The 16364-nt window shown below is 41.1% G+C and overlaps 1 protein-coding gene and 1 pseudogene across 12 annotated transcripts in view; both read left to right on the forward strand.

The window, feature by feature from the left end:
- Positions 1–16364, forward strand: part of NRXN1 (neurexin 1) — a 1323847-nt gene that overhangs the window by 859584 nt on the left and 447899 nt on the right. The gene's annotated exons all lie outside the window — the stretch shown is intronic.
- LOC123366555 lies at positions 1617–2657 on the forward strand (annotated as a pseudogene).

The raw sequence follows: 16364 nt of genomic DNA on the forward strand, positions 1-16364 counted from the left end.
GCTTGGAAGGCTGTTCCAGAACTTCACTCCTCTGATGGTTAGAAACCTTCATCTAATTTCAAGTCTAAACTTCCTGAAGGTCAGTTTATATCCATTTGTTCTTGTGTCCACATTGGTACTAAGCTTAAATAATCTCTCTCTCTCCTTGGTATTTATTCCTCTGATGTATTTATAGAGGGCAATCATATTTTCTCTCAGCCTTCTTTTGGTTAGGCTAAACAAGCCAAGCTCTTTGAGTCTCCTTTCATATGACAGGTTTTCCATTCCTCGGATCATCCTAGTAGCCCTTCTCTGTACCTGTTCTGGTTTGAATTCATCCTTCTTAAACATGGGAGACCAGAACTGCACACAGTATTCCAGATGAGGTCTCACCAGTGCCTTGTATAACAGTACTAACACCTCCTTATCTCTACTGGAAATACCTCACCTGATGCATCCCAAGACCGCATTAGCTTTTTTCATGGCCATATCACATTGGCGGCTCATAGTCATCTTGTGATCAACCAATACTCTGAGGTCCTTCTCCTCCTGTTACTTCCAACTGATGCACCTCCAGCTTATAACCAAAATTCTTGTTATTAATCCCTAAATGCATGACCTTGCACTTTTCACGCCATTTACCTCCACTACCTCCTCCCTCATGGTCGCATATAGTGGGTTGTAGGCTTGGTCCTGCCCAAAATTCTCGTGTGCAGGACCGATCTGGCCTAATTTTATGGCATTGGTTTTGATTCTGCCCCCTGGGTTGCTCCTACTGGTGCTGGGGACCGCCTCCTGGTCCTCACTGGTCTGAGTTGTCTCCTGGCCTCCCGGACAGATTTGCTTACCAACCAGGGCAGCTTTCTGGTTCCCCGCTAAAATCCAGTTTTCTAGCCTTTTATCCTGCCTAGATTTCCAGAGCTTCCCAGGGGATGAAATAATTCTGGGGCAAGTCTGGTGAAAATTGGAGCGGGGCTATTCGTGGGGGCCTTGGGCTCAGCCCAGCGGTTGCTACTGTCCCCTAGCTCTATTGGGGGGGAATAGGTTCTCAAACCCTGGGAAGCTCCTACCACTTAAAACCAGGTAGGGAGTCTGGGAACCACCCCTGCGGTCACCTTGGTAGTGTTCCCCTGGATCTCAATCCATCCTGGGATCATGGGGTAGAAATGTGTGGTGCCATGGACTCATGTTACTCCTGTGTTTTTGGCCTGGATCAGTTGGTCTTGCCACACTAACTTCCCCAAGACCAGTGTGACAGCACTCCCAGAATCCACCAAACTATGGTCTCGATGCCATTCATTTTTACCAGCCTCATGTTCCTATGTGGGGTTGTTACGACCTCCACAAGGCCAGTTAGGCTATATCGCTCCCCGTGATCCCCCAGATTGCATTTCATGGGCTCCTCTCTGTTGGGGCACTGGGCTGCTATGTGCCCCAATTCCCCATACTTGTAACACTGGGGCTTAGATACCTGCCATCTATCACTCTCTTGTGGGGCTCCCATCCCCATGTCACTGGCAAACCAGATGGGAACAACATGGCGGTTTTGGAGGAGACATAGGAAGCAGATCCAGGAAGTTGGTGAGCCGTTCAAAGAGGAGAAAGCTGTGGCCAAACACCTACGTTTCATCTGTCCAACAAAATCTACCAACATGATGGGCCACAGAGTTCATTATTTTATTGCCTCAAAAACTGTGGACTGCCTTTTGGATTCTAAATGGGCAAAAGCCAAGAAGGGAGAAGAAGCCTTATTTACATTTGAGAGTCTATAGCTGACTATTGCCACAGACTCCTAAAGAAACAGTTCTTTCACTGAGCATTGAAAGTGATGAAAATGAAGTCTGATAAGGACACACAAAAAAAGAAAAAGAAAAAGAAAGAGAAAGAAAAGATTGAGAGTCAGAAAGAGGATGAGAAAAAGAGCAAGAAGGAAAGTGGCAAAGGTGAAAAGACTAAGAAGGAGAAAGAGAAGGAAAAGAGAAAGGATGGTGAGAAAGAAGAGTGAAAGAAGGATGAAAGCTCAGGAACACCCAAGAAAAAGGAAACTAAGAGAAAATTTAAACTTGAGCCACATGAAGATCAAGGGTTTTTTTGGATGGAAATGAGGTGTATGTATGGATCTATGACCAAGTTCATTTTAAACATTTGCCATGGGACTTGTTCTTGTGATTGAGGATATAGCTGCAACTATCTTCCCGCTTTGGCCTGCAGAGATACAAGTAGGTATTTCCCGCTGCATCCTCTTCCTTATTATTTGGCTGATAACTGGAGGAAGGCATCACTTCTGTTTTTTGCCAAATCTGACAGCAGACGTGGGTTTCATTGACTCCTTCAGGCCCCTGTACACACACGAATACAGAGGACCAAAAATAGACTCGAGGAAAGAGGATAAATCAGAGTCAAGAAAGCAGCCGAAATCTGACAGTGAGGAGAAAAAAGAAGATGAGGATGGAAAAGTCAAAGCAACAGGTAACTCAGGAGCAGAAGACTCTGGAGGAGAGCGGCATTTAGACACAGATAATGATAGGCATGAGCATGACCAATCCCAGCATAGTAGTGAAAATGGAATTGATTTTGAAATGATCACAAAAGAGGAACTTGAACAGAAAACAAATGAAGGAGATTGTGAGGAGGAGGAGGAAGAAGAAAGACCTTGGTGTTTACATGAAAAATCCTAACTCACTATAGTTTTGAGACTGAATATGTCCAAAACAACTGGATTTTCTTCATTGGTTGATCACCAAAATGTAGTTACAGTAACATTCTTTCCATTTGTTTGCTGAAATACACGTTATCCAAACAGTTCTTAAATAAATAAATAAATAATCACTCTCCTGTGACCCACTGGCCCTGCTGTATCAGGGTCTGATGGTAACACTACTTGGCAGTTACCTGTCCCATACACTAGTTCATACATCTGAAACAAAATGATTACACTTTTTATTTATTTATCTATTTATTTGTCATTTACAAAAGTACTGGAAGAAGTAATAATTTTAAATTGTGTAGGTTATTAATGAAGGTTTTTGTTATCAGAAACTTTTCACTTGGAAAAATAATACTCCTCATGCAAGGTGCAGATGAGTGTTTGATACATAAACAAGCAAATTAAAGCTTTTTCAGGTTTGGTGCATATGCTGAGTTTGTGAAATGGCACAGTAAACTAGTCATTGCATTAGAGGTTAGAATCAATTATTTTCTTTGACACTTCTCCTATTTTCTCCTAACAGCCACATTGCTTTATGGTAATTTCAGTCCTTGCTGAGAGAACTTGCTTGATCTGAGGTTGTGTGAGATTCCTAAATCTGGTTGTGAGGCAACTGTTATTTTTGGCAAAAATGTACTGGATCCTGTATTGCAGTTCTCTGATTTGTACTGCTTTTCTACAATATTTAGTGTGAATAAGAAGTTAGGAAAAGCTTTTTCACATAGAACCTTACACAGACCTCAGGCTGTGGTCTCTGAGATCATAGACTCATAGAAGATTAGGGTTGGAAGAGATCTCAAGAGGTCATCTAGTCCAACCCTCTGCTCAAAGCAGGACCAACCCCAACTAAATCATCCCAGCCAGGGCTTTGTCAAGCTGGGCCTTAAAAACCTCTAAGGATGGAGATTCCACAATCTCCCTAGGTAACCCATTCCAGTGCTTCACCACCCTCCTATTGAAATAGTTTTTCCTAATATCCAACCTAGACCTCCCACACTACAACTTGGGATCATTGCTTCTTGTTCTGTCATCTGCCACCACTGAGAACAGTCTAGCTCCATCCTTTTTGGAACTCCTCTTCAGGTAGTTGAAGGCTGCTATTAAAGCCCCTCTCACTCTTCTCTTCTGCAGAGTAAATAAGCACAGTTCCCTGAGCCTCTCCTCATAAGTCATGTGCCGCAGCCTCCTAATCATTTTCATTGCCCTCCACTTGACCCTCTCCAATTTGTCCACATCCTTTCTGTAGCGGGGGGCCCAGTGCAGCAGTCTGGGAGCTGACCTTGTCTGTGAAGACTGAGGCATAAAAAGCATTGACTACTTCAGCTTTTTCCAAATCGTCTATCACTAAGTTGCCTCCCCCATTCAGTAAGAGTCCACACTTTCCCTGACCACCTTCTTATTGCTAACATACCTGTAGAAACCCTTCTTGTTATTTTTCACATCCCTTGCTAGCTGCAACTCCAGTTGTTCTTTGGCCTTCCTGATCACAGCTGTCCATAGGATGGACTGGGGCAACTGCCCCAGGACCCACCCTTGGGGGTCCCTGTGCTTTGGGACGTGGGGTCCAGGGCGGCCTGGATGGTTAGCGGTTGGCCTGGCATCAGCAGTAGTGAGCAACCCGGACTGAGCCCGCCCTGCTCCACTCCGCTCCTCCACGTCCCACCATCTTCTGGCATTGCTCAGGGGACAGGGCGGAAGCCGGAAAGAGGTGGGGTGGCGGCTTGGGGGAAGGGGTGCGGAGGGGGGTGGAGCAGGGGCAGAAAGAGGTGGAGCAGGAGTTTGGGGAAGGGATGGAGTGGGGGCAGGGCCTGGGACTGAAGGGGGGAGTTGTCCTGTGGAACAGCCCTGTTCCTGCTTACACATTACATATGATTACATATTACATATGATTACATATTGCTTGAGCAGTATTTTTATACTTCTCCCTAGTCATCTGTCCAAGTTTCCACTTCTTTTAAGCTTCTTTTTTTTGTGTTTAAGCTCTCTGAATATTTCTCTGTTAAGCCAAGCAATATTTGCTTTTCTTTCTGCACATCAGGATGGTTTGTTCCTGTGAACTCAATACGGCTTCTTTAAAATACAGCCAGCTCTCCTGGACTCCTTTCCCCCTCATATTAGTCTCCCAAGGATCCTGCCTATCAGTACTGTGAGGGAGTCAAAGTCTGCTTTTCTGAAGTCCAGGGTCTTTATTCTGCTGCTCAGCTTTCTTCTTTTTGTGAGGATCCTGAACTCAACCATCTCATGGTCACTGCTGCTCAGGTTGCCACCCATTTCTACTTCCCCTTCCAATTCAAAAGACTATCCACTAGCTCCAGCCTAGGGTGGAGATACAATGTGAATGATACAGTATATCACTGCTTTTTTATGGAAATACTACAGAGGTTGGCCAGTATGTCTTTAATGTTAAAACAGCCAAAGTGCAGATGGATGTAGAGCGTAAGATTTAGATTCAGTGGTTCAGATTCTGATCTCAGCTATCTGCAGTAGTTACTCTATATTTACACTGAATATAACTGAGACTAGAATCTGTCCTGTAGGGCCAAATGCTGTCCTTGACTCATGCAGATGTTTACAATTGATATCAGATTCCACTGAATTGCATATGTGTTTCTAGGAGTAGAATCTGACTCAAAGAGAGAGACTCCTGGTGTGAGCAGAGGACTGGGATGTGGGGTACCGCTAGAGCTGGTCATTAATGGTTTTGGTGAAATGTTTTTCAGTGAAAAATGCTGATTTATCAAAGTCAAAACTGTTTGTACGAAAGGGTCAGTTTTGACAAATTTGCCATTTTGAAAAATTTGTTTAAAAAAATTAGAAATTGTCAAAATGGCCAGTTTTGACATTTTTGAAACAAAAATTCCTTTTTTTCAGGTTGAAATAGTTTTTATTTTGAAATGTAAGTTAATTTATAGTTTTTAAAAGTTTAAAAAATAAAGTAGGTTGAAACAGAAATGAAATGCTGTGAAATTATCAAAACAAAACATTTCAATTGACCTAATCTGAAATGTTTTTCAGATTTTCAGTTTGCAAAATATTTTAAGATTTCAACTGTTCATCCCAGTTTGGGACAGAAAAAAAATTCAGAAACTCAAATTCTCATATGATGGGGAAACCATTTCCTTCTCAGCTATACTTCTGAATTCTAATCCTGGCTCTAGTGCATTCCCTCTGGAACCTTGGGCAAGCCACTTAACCTGCTTGCCTTGGAATTGCCATCTGTCAAATGGGAATACCTGTCTTGGTACTTCATAGAGTTGCAAAGTGCTTTGAGAATGAAATGCATTGTACAGGTGTTAAGTATTATTTGCTTCGGGATTTATATTTGCATTGTTCTGAGGTCTGAGGCTTGCAAAATTCAGTCCTAGGCTAGTTTCAAAATACTGCTAGACAGAGGGATTTGTGAGAGCTTCAAGGTCCAGAACCATATGAGAAATGAATGTCTTACAATTTTGTAAGACAAAAAGTCCCAGCTTTCCAACAGCATAAGGCTTTTGTTTCTAGCCATAGCAGGTTGCAAGAGATAGCTAAAATATGAGTATTATAAACCTTAATGGTGTTTGATATCTGGTCTTTTTAGGAAAGATGTCTACATTATGGCATGATTGCTGTAGTCTGTGCATGAAACTCTCATTGATTTCAATGAGTATTTCATATATAAAATAGGCTTGGGGACCATATTTTATAGGGCTGAATCGATGTGCAGGAATCATATAATTACACTGGGAATACACTATACTTATGGCAAATAATATAATGGTGGCAAAGTGAAGGGAGAGACCAAGAATTGCTATTGCTCATGGGTTACTTCTATTTGTGGTACAGTTGCCTTGCTCTCTGGTTGTCAAAGGTCCTATCTTCCTCTCTGCTCCTTCGGGTTATTAAAGTATTGCGATAGCATAGGAATCTTTGTCACTTTTTTCTAACTGTGTTAACTATCCAGTTCTGTCGTCATAGATGTTTAACACTATTCCTTAGATATTCACTCTGTGAAAGGAAATCTTGTCTGGATTTGGATTTGACCAAAGATGTCTTTGTAGGTTTTGGTATCTTGTTTTTATGTAATAGTCCAGAAAAGTGATCTGTCCACAGGAGATAAGGATAGAATACTTTTTTGAGTTTCTATAATCATGATTCATACAACTAAGAGTCTCCACAAGCCATATATTTTCTACATCATAGTAATGGATTCAACATTGCAATCTGTTCTGTCAGGACTTCCAGCTAATTGGGATAAGTTATATATGTTTCTGTTCCTGTTATGATCTATATAAGGGTGTTTTGTTCTAACCTAGATTATAATTCTTGATGGATTTCCTTGTAACATTGCACATTGCTAGAATGTGGTAAGAATCTTTGCATTACACAAAGACAAATGCTTTGTGTGTGCTTCTTCCTACTGATGTCAAGTATCGGAGTAGCCATGTTAGTCTGTATCCACAGAAACAACAAGGAGTCCTGTGGCACCTTAAAGACATTTGGGCATAAGCTTTTGTGGGTAAAAACCCCACTTCTTCAGATGCATGGTGTGAAAATTACAGATGCAGGCATTATTATACTGACACATGAAGAGAAGGGAGTTACCTCACTAGTGGAGAACCAGTGTTGACAGGACCATTGGCCCTGAATGTACATTGGCCAAACCGGACAATCTCTACGTAAAAGAATAAATGGACACAAATCAGACATCAGGAATAGTAACATATAAAAACTAGTAAGAGAACTTCAGTCTACCTCGACATTCTATAACAGATTTAAAAGTAGCCATACTTGAACAAAAACACTTCAGAAACAGACTTCAAAGAGAAACTGCAGAACTAAAATTCTTTTGCAAATTGAACAGCATTAATTTGGGCTTGAATAGGGACTGGGAGTGGCTGGCTCACTATAAAAGCAACTTTGCCTCTCCTAGAATTGACACCTCCTCATCCGTTATTGGGAGTGGACTACATCCACTCTGATTGAATGGGCCCTGTCAACACTGGTTCTCCACTTGTGAGGTAACTCCCTTCTCTTCATGTGTTAGTATAATAATGCCTGCATCTGTAATTTTCACTCCATGCATCTGAAGAAGTGGGTTTTTTACCCATGAAAGCTTATGCCCAAATAAATCTGTTAGTCTTTAAGGTGCTACCAGACTTCTTGTTGTCTTTCTACTGAATATATCTATGTGCCAAGTTTTGTTCTATGAGTTACAAATACCATGAATTTCTGTGATACTCTCCCTCTCCCCTCCCCCACCATCATGGTTTTTGTCACAGAAGTCATGACCATGAAAAAACATACAGTCTTAATCACGACTGAATACTGATGTAAGCATGCATAAAACAACCTTCATCTTTTGAGGCTACATGAATGCCAGGAACAAAAGCCTCATGATGAAAAGAAAACTGGCATGATAATGGACGGTAAAAGTTCATATTCAGTACTTGGTGCCCATTTCTTCTCCAATCAGAGAGCAATTTGCTGTGATATTCAATGCTTTACTAAAAATATATGCAGATGGTCTCGAAATCTCTCTGTTGCTAAGCTATGCTTTGTTCATATAAATAAGAATATCTATAGTATGTGTGTATATATATTGTGTGTTTGTTAATCTATACTGGATAGGAATAGAAAAATTGCTTTTGCCACATGCAAAGATAAGAAAATGAATATACATGATTATTTAAACACATCCTAAAACTAGGTCTTTCATCAAATATGATTAAAGTCACAGTCACAGTCCAATCTCATTGACACTTTGATAAATCCAGAGTATTTCCATTAACTTTGCTGGAGTTACTCTGGATTTTCCTGACTTTACATGAGATCTGAATATAGTCCCCATATTGTTTTATAATTGGGATTTTTTCTCAGTTTCCAGAAAATCTTTGTAGCTGGCATATGAAACTTTTACTATTTGAAAAACAAACTCTATGAATGAGGTGGATACATGCAATGTGTACAGTTAGGTTGTAGAGAAATCACTCTTCCCTGAGCTAAATGTTCCCCTTTGAATAAATAAACAGTTTGTATATTCTATCTATAATAAAATACTTTATGCCCATTTATTTGGGATTATAACTTTGAATGACTATTGGTTACTTTTTATTTGAAAACTGAAAAGACAATCCTCTTAAGGAATTAGAAAGCTAAGTGCAAAAGTCATGTTAGCAGGATTGGTCTAGCTAATTCGTTGCTTGTCAGGACAGTCTTAACTTTTTAGTACAGTAGTTTTTCTCACATTACCATTGATAGAACTGAGATGAGCCTATGATTGACAAAGCCATGTCTTGACTATTTAATTAATCATTTTCTTCTTAGTGCGTATTAATCAAAGTGTTCATTATTTTTAAGAGTGGAGAATCTGATCATTTCCCTTTTACTTTGATTTTTTCTTAAACTTGTAATTGAAAGTAGCTAAAGCTAAAAATAGCTTTTTCTATATTTCAGAAGTTGAGGAATCTACAGAGATTAATTAGTTTCTGATGGGGGTGGGAGGATGAAGTTGGAGGGGGGTGATACCTCACTTAGTCCTAAAGCCCAAAGTAAGCAATTGAGGGAGAGTATGGGTGGGATGTGGAGTAAACCCAGTCCCAGCCTTCTCTTTCACGAAGAATGAAGAGAATTTGTTTGCAGGCAGGAAGCGGGAAATGAGGGTTATTGAAGGTACATAAAAAGACTTCTGCTGTCTCCTCTCTCCCTTCACTTTGGAAGCCCTGGATTTAATGCGGTCATCCTAGACATCAAAGTGTGTGCTAAGCCACCAAAGAGCCCCACTGCACTTGTGGAGCAGGAGAAGCTTTGTGACAAAAACAGGTGATAATAATTTACAGGAAAATAAATTAGGTAGGTAAGCAGAAACCTTATCAATTGCATGCTTCCTTTCCCACTGATAGTCTTCTCTTCACTACAGTCTGATGCAAAGTGGTCCCTTTCTCCACAAGTCCTTAAGGCTAAGTGAGTCTCTTTTGACTCAGGCCAGCTCTGCTCCCTTGGATGCTAGCATGTTGCACAGTACTGAGATTATTACTGCTGACACAGTCATTCACTTAACTCTGTCTCCAGGATTAATAACTTTAACTAGCTCAGGTTTGCTCATGAAAGATTAATGGATTAGTCTGTGTCACCATGCCTTAGTGGGTCACAACTGAGAATACCAGATTAAGGACAAACTGCTCAGAAATGGGGCAGACTCACCCCAAACTGGTGGTTAATCTTCCATAACAGCAACAAAAGTAATCTTCTTTCTCACCATCCTGTCAAATAAGAAGTAAGAAATGCAGTATCTTTAGGTATTCCAGTCCTGGATTCAACACCCAGACACTCGACTTAATGATGAGTGGTTATTTAAAACCAAAAGTGTGACCAAAAACCAAAGTGTGATCCGAAAGGACCAGCCACATACCCAGTTCAAATTTAAACATTTTCTTAAAGCTAGTGTTAAAATTACATAATACACAGGTTAAGGAAATAGTGTCTGTACATCTGGGTATAGTGCTTAGATTAACCACAAATACAAAGTTTGGTTTAAAAGTCATAAGATACATGTAGTACATAATCTGCAATAACCCAAATTTAGGTGAATAAATGTAACAATACAGTTTTGATATTAGCATCCAAGTATTTGGGTACATTACTCATGAAAAGTTATAGAGAGAGTTAGTTGGTTGTGGAAAGCAAATATATCAATGAGTGCAGATTGTCCCTCGGTAATATTTAACTCAGATCTTACCCAATAATCACGCTGTTCCCAATCCTTTAGTGTCTAATAGCTAACGGTTTATTTATAAGAGGAAAAAAAAGAGATGAGAGTTAAAATTGGTTAAAGGAATTGAATACATACAATAATTGCAAAATTATTTTATCAGGCTTTAAGCAGTGATGGAATAAACTGATGGCTCATAATGTGTTTGGTTGCTTCCAAAAGATTGGAAGGTCCTCAGTCCATTGGTTAGAATTCTCCCATTACTATAAGTCCGTACTCCAGAGATCAGAGCAGGAAAGAGGCGAAATTAGATGCTTTCAGGGCCTTTTACAGCTCTGCCATGTAGGGTTACCAACTTTCTGATTACAGAAAACTGAATGCCCTGCCCCTGACCTGAGGCCCTGTCCCTGCCCTGCCCCTTCTCCGAGGCCCGACCTCCCACTCACTCCATCCCCCCTCCCTCCGTCACTTGCTCTCACCCACCCTCACGCTCTCATTTTCACTGGGCTGGAGCAGGGGGGTTGGGTGTGGGAGGGGGTGAGGGCTCTGGCTGGGGGTGTGGGCTCTGGGGTGGGGCCAGAAATGGAGTTCAGGGTGTGGGATGGGGCTCTGAGCTGGGGTGGGGGGTTAGGGTTCCTACCTAGAGGCTGCAGGGAGATGCTGGCAAATTCTGGGACCTGCACGGAGCCAGGGCAGGCAGGGAGCCTGCCTTAGCCCCACTGTGCTGCCGACCGGACTTTAAGTGGCTCGGTCAGCATCGTCTCTTTTAAACCAGGCATTCCGATTGAAAACTTGACGCCTTGCAATCCTACTGCCATGTGGAGGGTCTGCTTTTAGTGCCGATAGTGGGAAAGTACAAGCATAAGATGGAATCCGATGTCACATGAGCTGGCTACATGCCATTCAATGAAACATAGCCGGAGCCATTACCCATATTCTGGCTGGAATGTCCATCAGGTGGGGATAAGCTTCTTCCATGGTGGCCCATTGTGTTTGCTGACAGGCCATCAACTTGAATGGTCCATTCACAATGTGCTGGCTAGATTGGATGTAAACTACATTGTGGGTGTTACGCAGGAGCAAACATTTGAAATACAGGTATAAAGTCAATATTCATAACTTCAGACATGGCAATGATGCATGCATACAAATAGTATAATTATATTCAGCAACTCATAACTTTTCCATTGACACCTTACATGTCATACTTTGTACAAGATTTGTTGCAATTATATAACTGTAGTGGCAATAATTATCTACTTGGTCATATTTTAATCATATAACATCAGAGTCTGTCTTTACTAACATCTTGCTTGCCATACTGTTGTAGCCTTGTTGGTCCCAGGATTTTAGAGAGACAAACTCGAGATAATATCTGAGGAAGACCTAAAGAAGAGCTCTGTGTAGCTTGAAAGCTTGTCTCTTTTACCAACAGAAGTTGGTCCAATAAATGATATTACCTCACCCACTTTGTCTCTTTTATTAACATGTGGAGAGAGTGGGTTATATAATGCATACATTTGAAAAATAACTGTTCGTAACCAGGTCCTTTCCAGACATTTCTCTCGCAAGCATCAGCAGTTTATGACTGCTGTTTACTTTATAAATGTGTTTTTTGAAGATCAAGATGCAGAGCATAAAAATCCAAATACAGTTATGTACAGACTAATGTAAGGAACCCTCTGCAATCTTGTAATATTTTGTCTTGCTCATTTTTGTTTCAAGAGTTTTTATAGGAAGACTGGACCTATCACTCAGAATATATGTTGAGCAAACATCAAAATTATGATGATTCATATATTGCAACTGTAACATAATAAAGAGAGAAACATATACAGTCTGAAGTTATATGATCTGAAATAAACTGAGACAGGACAGGAACCGACAGTGAAGGAGAGTCTAAAACACTGCTGCAGGCAAGTGGATGTATGGTGCATTTAATATGTTGGAAAAATTATATATAATGTACTATTAAGGGAGGGTATATAATGTATTCTGCAAGAAAAAGCTTCCCTTAATCCACCCATTTTAGACAGAACCATAGTGGGATACATAGTTGTATTGAAGAGAAGTACGAAATGGCCTCTGTTTACAAAAGGAGAGAAATCTATAAACGAGCTATTTCATGAAAGGGGCTACATGGTTACAAAACTCAGTTCCCAAAGTAGTAACTCAAGGGTCAAATCAATCTTGAGTACAATAAAAGAACTGAGTTTTCCCTGTATTATGTCAATATCTTTCAGAGCACCCGAAAACAGGATCATTACGTTTGAGAAGTGTTTGAGCTATCCATAGATAGAGCCTATATTATCTAAAAAAGAATGTTCAGTCAACAGAAGTTTTAATGTTTCACTGTTTACCGTAGACACTTTTTTTATCATGACGATCTGTTGTATACACCCAGAATAAGACAGATGTCTGCCCACATCTAACATCCAATTAGTTTTTCAAACTGTTAAGCAGTATTTCTTCAGGCCTCCCCTACGTTTTATAATAACTGGAACTAAACCTAATTAAGAAAGTGTCTTTCTTTGGAAAAGAAAAGAGAAGTAAGGTCTGATGGAGTCACTCACAATTCAACTTAAAGCAAATATGTCTTGCTTGTTGAAACTGGAAAAAGTCTCCTTGAGGTATGCTAAATGTCTCTTGCAGGTGCTAGAAAGATCTCAAGTTGTTAACAAATAAAGCCATAAAGAATTTTTATACATTTACAAAAGGAATTGGTAAATTGGGGGAAAAGCCTTGGCTCATAACATAAGTGACTAAATGCTTCAGGAGATGCATCTCTCCTAAAGCTTCCAATTTAAATACCAACCTATTAAAGTATTCTGTAAGAATAGTGGTGAGACCTCCAAGAAGAGCATTAAAGAATACTTATACCCTGAAAACTCGCTGCAGAATGTTTGCCCATTAGTTGTCTGAGGCCACACAGTTGTATAAAGATTTGATTTCATTTTTGTGTATCAGGTGGAATATCAGGGCCATTTCTGGCATATATGATGTAGCTCCTTTGAAACCAATGCTGAAACCAGCTAAGATCTGACCCTCATTATTTCAAGCATGCATGTTTGTGTGGGTGAGATGAAGTTAACAATTTTAGGAGGAACACATATATACACACTGTTGTTTTGGTTCAAAAAGGAAAACACTTAAGCAGTGTGTACAAAGAGTAGTAGGTTGTAGTTGATCACTGCTGAGGTTCAGAGGCAGATTAGAGGTTTGTGGGGCTCTGGGCTAGAGCAAGTGGGGGCACCTGCCCGCTGCTTCCACCTGCAGTCCTCCTGCCCCTTCCTGGTGCTCCTGCTGGGGAGCAGGGACGGGGCACAGGGGCTTCCCCGCTCCCGGACAGAAGCGCTGAGGAGAGGGTGGGGGAGGATGGTGGAGCAAGGCAAACTCCTGCACCCTGACCCCGCTCCCAGGCAGGAGCATGGGGCAGAGCGGGGTGGGTGCCATTTTTCCAGGGGGCCCCCAATTGGCTGGGGCCCCTGGGCACGGGCCATGTAGCTAATCTGCCACTGCTGAGATATGCAAGAAGATTTTGATTCCCCATAAAGTAGGTTTTGACTCTTCAACTGAGGCATAACCCAAAGCCTACTGAAGTCAATGTAAAGACTGTTTGGATCAGGGTACAAATTAGAGTTTTTGTGAACTTATTGTATTGGAAGTGAAAAACCTCAACTAAACTATCCCCTGAAATTAGGCTGTTCACTTTTCTCTCTTTTTTTCCTGTTTTTCATTCATTTATTTTTCTGCTCTTCGGATTTTTTTCTTCTCACCTAATGCCTTTGTTTTTTGCTGCTAGTCAGTCTACCCTTGTCCCCACATCACCTTGGTTTTTTTTACGCTCCCTTCCCCCCGCCTTTGTGTCACTCTTCCTTCCCATGTTAGGGAGCCTCCTTTTGTCTCTGATTCATCCCCAAAGCCTGTGCATCAGAGAAAACCTCCCTTTTGACCCTGTGGATACTGCTCCATTGCCTCGGGTATAGGGAGGTCTTTGTAGAACACCCTTGGTCAAATCTTCCCCCCAGGGGTTGAACAAACAAGGAATGAAGGACCAAGTGTGTCCCCGAACTTCAAGAAGCTGTCACAAAGCAACTCTATATTGGTTTTATTCCTCAACCCACGCCATCTCCCTCTTGTTCACTTCATTTGTATTCTTGCTCCATCCTTCTTTTCTTCTGCATGTTTTTGTTCAATTTCCCCCCACTTCCAAATCCCTTCTGTTTCTTCCTTCTCTCCCAGGATTGTGCTTCTCCTTCCTGCTTACAGACCATATGTGCCAGTTTCACTCTTTGGTAGGAGCTCAGAGAAATGCTTAGTATAGGAGCAGCTGAGGTGACAGGTAAAGGGATGGGCAATGCATTGACCTGCTAAGGGGGCATCATTTCTCCCCTTTTCCTCTGCTTTTGCTAACAGTTAAAGTGGAATTGAATGCTTGTTATGATATTCAAGGACCTTGATACCTAAAGTTAGACTCCTGAACCCTTATTAGGCCCCTTAATTGGAGTTTTCAAAGGAGTCTAGGGAGTTATTTCAATGGGAGATGGGAACCAAACGCCATTCGATTTTTTTTAAAATACCAGGCCTAAGGTAAACTTTTCAGAAGTGTCTGAGTGATTTAAAAGCACAGGCATAGTTTGACTTTTGTATTTGGGGGAGCAGCTCCAGTCATGCCAATGGTGCTATGTGTATGTGTGGGCAAATTTCACAGCTGCCTGAGACTTTCAGTTGGAGGGGGGCAATGCTCTCCAGTCCCCCCAAAACTATGCCCATGTTTAAAAGCCTGAGTCCCACAGTGTTTAGGCTCTTAATTTCCTACATTACTTTTGAAATGGGATTTGGGCTCCTAAGTCAATTAGGCATTTCTGAAAATTTAACCCCTAGATATCGGTGGCCTATTTTCAAAGGAGGTGAGCAACTTCAGTAGATTTAGACATCTAACATTAGGCACCAGCTTTGAAAATGTAGGCCCAAATTCCTATGAGAAACTATTTTAATGTGTGTGGGGTAGGGTAGGAGGGAAGGGAGGGAAGAAGGAAATGGGACACTCACAGCACTAGAAGTATTTACCCACCAGAAATCTTTGTTAGGTTCAGTCAGGAAAGGCGAGAATTTCTTCAATGTTCTGGAAAGTTACAGTTGTTTAAAATGGGGAATTCTGGTAAGTTCTTTCCTCCTGTTGGACAGGAGGCATGGACTGATTTAAAAGGATTGTGCTGTAATGCAGACGTTGTATGTTCTATTGAAATAGATTATCTGCTTTCCAGCAGGTCTGGACTGGCCTAGGGTGCTTGAGAAGCTGAAAGCATCCTGCCTACTCTGAGTAGCAAGTGGCCTATGAGCGCTTGTATTTTTTCCAAGTTCAAGGACTGGTGGCCTGAATTGTCACAAGTCAACAGGAGCCTATTCTTCCACAGAGGATATGTTTAACTATCTTTGAAGTCTCATTGACTCCAGTAAAAGTTATTCACATCCTATGATGGGGGAATAGCACTTCAGAGATATAAACTATGCTGTGAAACACTATAAAACTGAGAAGCCCAGCAGAACCCTCACTATTCCCCTGCACCAAACCCCTGTATCACCCACCAGTACCACACAGGACCAACAGCTAATCTGGGTGGGAGCCAATACTAATGGGAAAGGAGGAAGAAGATGTTTAAAGTCCTATAGAATTTAATGGGGATGAAGCTATTAAAGTTACATGTCTATAACTCTACAGTGCTATCGAATTTAATAGAGAATAATATCCATTCTACTTTAAAAAATCATCCTGCAGTGTTCTATAGCATGGATATAATTCTCTATTACCCTGTTTATAAGGTTTTGAACCATCCTATAGAATTTCTCTCATTCTATGAAATTCTATAGGATTTTTCCAAAGGGTCTTCTGTAGTGTTGCCTGATCTGTGGATTGTGTATTAATTATATTGATTATTTAAGAATTCCCAGTTATCACTCTGAGGTTTAACAGGTACTTGTCCCAAGATC

The sequence above is a fragment of the Mauremys mutica genome, chromosome 3 (assembly GCF_020497125.1).
Source record: "Mauremys mutica isolate MM-2020 ecotype Southern chromosome 3, ASM2049712v1, whole genome shotgun sequence".
Lineage (NCBI taxonomy): Eukaryota > Metazoa > Chordata > Testudines > Geoemydidae > Mauremys > Mauremys mutica.